Raw genomic sequence first — 4,415 nt, forward strand, 5'->3', positions numbered from 1 at the left:
AAGTCTTGTTTAAGATACTTAAAGGGGATAATCTGATGTAGGACAGACTCCTAGGGAATATGTGAATGCTCATTTTGCCAGAGTGGGTTATATCATTGTGTAGAGACCCATATAATGAGAGTGAAGATATACGCACATCCTGGGGAGGACTGAGGCCATCAAATGGAGGGAACTGTATCTCTCAAGAGAAATGGTGGCTCCCAGGGCATTAGGGCAGTTGAGCATGTCAAGCCCTCAACACTGTTGCAAGTATCTCTGAACATGGCTCTTCAAGAAATGAAGATTGACTGACACTGTGGGCCCTAAGGGAAGGGGAAATAGGTATTGAATAGATGGAACCAATGTAACTGTGAGGGCAATAGAAGTGTTTCACAAGAGTATGCAAGGATGGATATAAGACATGTAAAATTACACCAAAAATATATAGCGCCTGATAGGCTAAAAAGTAAAATCATAATGTAAAACATAAGATAACTGAAACTTTAGAAAATTGTAAAGTGTAAAATATAAACCACAATGTAAACACAAATGTTACCTTGTTTGAAAGCTATTGTCTCAATATATGTACATCAGTTTCAGTAAATATGGTATGAATATGTTAAAAGATTATTGCTGTGGAATGGAAAAGGTTTTATATTGGATATGTGGGAGTACTGTATATTGTATATATGAATTACTGTGATCTATAACTCTTGTGAAGAGAAGCTTAATAATTAGAAAAAAGAAAAGAAAAAGATAGGATGTAGAATTTTTCCAAATTAATATGTATTCTATATCTAACCTTTAAACACATTGCTATATTCCATTTTACCATTAAGGGAACCTGGCATTATATTGGGCTTCACTTTTCAGGAAGTTTTGGATACAGAGTGGTTCAACAATGGCAACGGAGGAATACTGGTATGGGATGTTATTGACAGGGACATATGGTTGACAGGGAGTTATACAGGGCATGTGTCCAGGGTGCATGGACATGTTTGGATATATTCCTAGTGGAAACAATTAAAAACAACAGCTGGAGGGGTGCTGGGTTCCTGGCAGGGGGGGGGGCTCTGTTGTGATCCCTAGGGGAGCAGCAGCAGTTCCCCAGGTGCAACAGTAAGGACCAGGAAGGAATGAGGGTCCAACAGCGAGCCCCTGATACAAATGACTATGCTTATGAGCCTATACACCTGAAATAAGAACAAGGCCTAGAGCAGCACTGTGCCTAAGACTTCCGTCCTGAGTGTTACTCAAATGTGGCCAGTCTCGAAGACAAACTCAGCATGTAAATGCACTGCCTTCCCCCCAGCGTGGGACATGACACCCGGGGATGAGCCTCCCTGGCACTGAGGGATCACTACCAAATACGAGCTCATGACGTAACTAGAAAATGACCTTGAATAAAAGGTTCAACTCGGACTATCAGAATATCCCTGTCTATATATAAGAACAAGAGTTAAAAATGCTTTTTATATATATTTTTAATGTAATATTATTACAAAGTCAATAAAAAATAAAAAAATTTAAAAAAAAAATGCTTTTTGACCTAAATCAAGGGGGAAATGGAAAGGCTATGAGTCTCTAAAAAAGAGTCTGGAGGTTATCAGAAGGATTGCCCTTATGCACACCTGAACAGAGTCTCAGAGACAAAGTAGATACAACCCCAGGTATTAGTTCTTCTGAGGGCTAAAGAGACCCACAGGTTTTATGATCATGGCAGATGGAATTCACTGCCACGTCAGTTGGCCCTTCTTTGGATTTGGTGTTCCTCCATGATGGAGCTGGACTCAGATGTGATCTCTTTTCACAAGCCTTTCCTGTTACTTTACCAGAATTGTAGTTGGTGCTGGGGCTTAAGATATATTTAGGGGATCTGAATCTCTGGACTGACAATATGATAGCCAGGCCCTGATCCTCAACAGACTTCAGCTCCTACACTCTGGTTTATTGGACTTACCCCACTCAGCTAACATCGAGTTGAAGAATGTCAACCACCACACCATGGAGCCAAGAGTGCCTACAACTGAAAGCAGGAGGATTGCATCCAGTATCCATGTGGAATCTAAGCCCCCTCTTGACATAGATGTGGAATGGACACAACCAATCCAAGGTCCACAGGATGGAGGAATACAGTAAGGATTAGGGTGGACTTACTGATATTCTATTCATGAACTATTGTGGTTAGTAATCAAGAAAAATATGGCATTGGTGTGGAAAAAGTGGCCATGGTGGCTGCTGGGTGTGGGGAATGGGAGAAAGAGATGAGATGTGGAGGCATTTTTGGGACTTGGAGTTGTCCTGGGTGGTGTTGCAGGGACAATTACCGGACATTGTAGATCCTCCCATAGCCTACTGGATGGAGCGTGGGAGAGTGTGGGCTATGATGTGGACCATTGACCATGAGGTGCAGTGATGCCCAGAGATGTATTCACCAAACACAATGGATGTGTCATGATGATGGGGGAGAGTATTAGTGTAGGGGGAGTGGTGGGGTGGGGGCAATGAGGGGATGAATGGGGACCTCATGTTTTTTTAATGTAATTTTTTTAAAAATGAATTAAAAAAATAAACATACAAATGATCATATATAAACAAAGAGCTAAGTATCTTAAGTATATCAACCATCTCATCAGTTGTAGTAACTCCTTTCATGTTGAGATTCTATAATGAGAAAGTCACATATATTTATGCTTCATTATTTTCAAATAGATCATTGAATTTTGTAAAATTCTTTGTAAGTATATTGTTTACCTTCTTCCCAAGAAAGATGAACATCTCATTTTATTTTTATTTTACATCTATTAAAATTTTAAGTAAAATTTACTTTTACTTATAACTTAAGTTTCTTGGCAATATACTCTTGCAAGTCATAATCCTTTTATCTTAAAAAAAACTCATGGGGAAACAGACTTGGCCCAGTGGTTAGGGTGTCCGTCTACCACATGGGAGGTCTGTGGTTCAAACCCCGGGCCTCCTTGACCCATGTGGAGCTGACCCCCGCGTAGGGGAGCCCCATGCGCAAGGAGTGCACCCATAAGGAGAGCCACCCAGCTCGAAAGAAAGTGCAGCCTGCCCAGGAATGGCACCGCCCACACTTCCTGTGCCACTGACAACAACAGAAGTGGACAAAGAAACACGCAGCAAAAAGACACAGAGAACAGACAACTGGGGGAGGGGAGGGGAATTAAATAAATAAATAAATCTTAAAAAAAAAACAACTCATGACTGAATTTCATATATGTTCAACTTAGTTACATATGTAATACATATTATATGGATAAGAACAATAAAAGAAAGTTTATACTTATAAGATCAACACAAAAATTGTAACAAATATATGAACAGATTAATAAATAATGAACATGTATGAACATATACATAAGTCTCTTAAGTACATGAACAATCTTGTCAGTAGTAGTATTTTCTTTCATGTTGAGTTTCTGTAAAGAGAAATTTCCATATTGCTGGTGTGTTCCTCAAGTTGAAACTGCGTGATTGAAGGAGGAATTGACTATGGAGGAAATCACTTGTGTGTTCAGGAGGTAAAAGTAGAGGATCTCCAGCCCATGGAGCAAGTTCCGTTGATCCACTGCCCTCAAAAACTCTCCGATGGAAGAATTGGAGAGGGTCATTCCTGCCTGGTGGCTCTGCAGACCGGAGGGGCCAGAAGCTCAGTGCTGCTTTAAGACTGACCCAGGCCCACTGCTGGAGGAGGGACCATCAGGGAGGGGAAGGAATTCCAAACAAACTGAGTATGGAAAAGCACCTGGTGCTGCGGTGGTCCTCAGGACCTCTTCTTGGGACTCCAGTGTTTTCAGCATCTTCTTCATCTCTTCTTGTCTGGAACATCTGGATCTCTCTTCCTGTAGTTCTAGGACCACTGAAGTTAATTCCTCCATCAACACTGCTGTTGTTCCCTTAGCCTTTCTGTAGGTATCAATGAGGCTGGGCATGTTCAAAGTCACTTTCTCTAGCCTAGCTTCCCCTAAAGATAACTTAGTCTCTGCATACCTCTTGTTAGCAGCACTCATCTTATCAAGAAGTTGACATTTCTTGACAGTCAGTGTAGCTAATGTGTCCGCAAGCTGTTTTTCATGTTTTACATAAAGTCGGATTCTAACAGACTGCTCAAGTCTAACAAGAAGAGACACACCAGAATGCTGAAGAAGGATTGAAATGCCCCCGAGTTCCCCTGGAGGCTGTGGAATGTGAGGTGTGGGGTAGTGCCATTGTGCTCCATCACCACCTCTCAAAGCTTCCCTGGGATCATCCAAAAGACAATCTCCACAGAGCACTACAGGCCCTCTGTGGCACTGATGCCACCACAAGACTCTGCCCAGTAACCCTGTATCCACAACAAACCCCAGAGAACTCCCCAACATTCTGCCTGGAACCCACAAGCAATTGAAAGCCCAGCTGCTCATCAGTGAGGT

Source organism: Dasypus novemcinctus, chromosome 15, assembly GCF_030445035.2.
Source record: "Dasypus novemcinctus isolate mDasNov1 chromosome 15, mDasNov1.1.hap2, whole genome shotgun sequence".
NCBI classification, from domain to species: domain Eukaryota; kingdom Metazoa; phylum Chordata; class Mammalia; order Cingulata; family Dasypodidae; genus Dasypus; species Dasypus novemcinctus.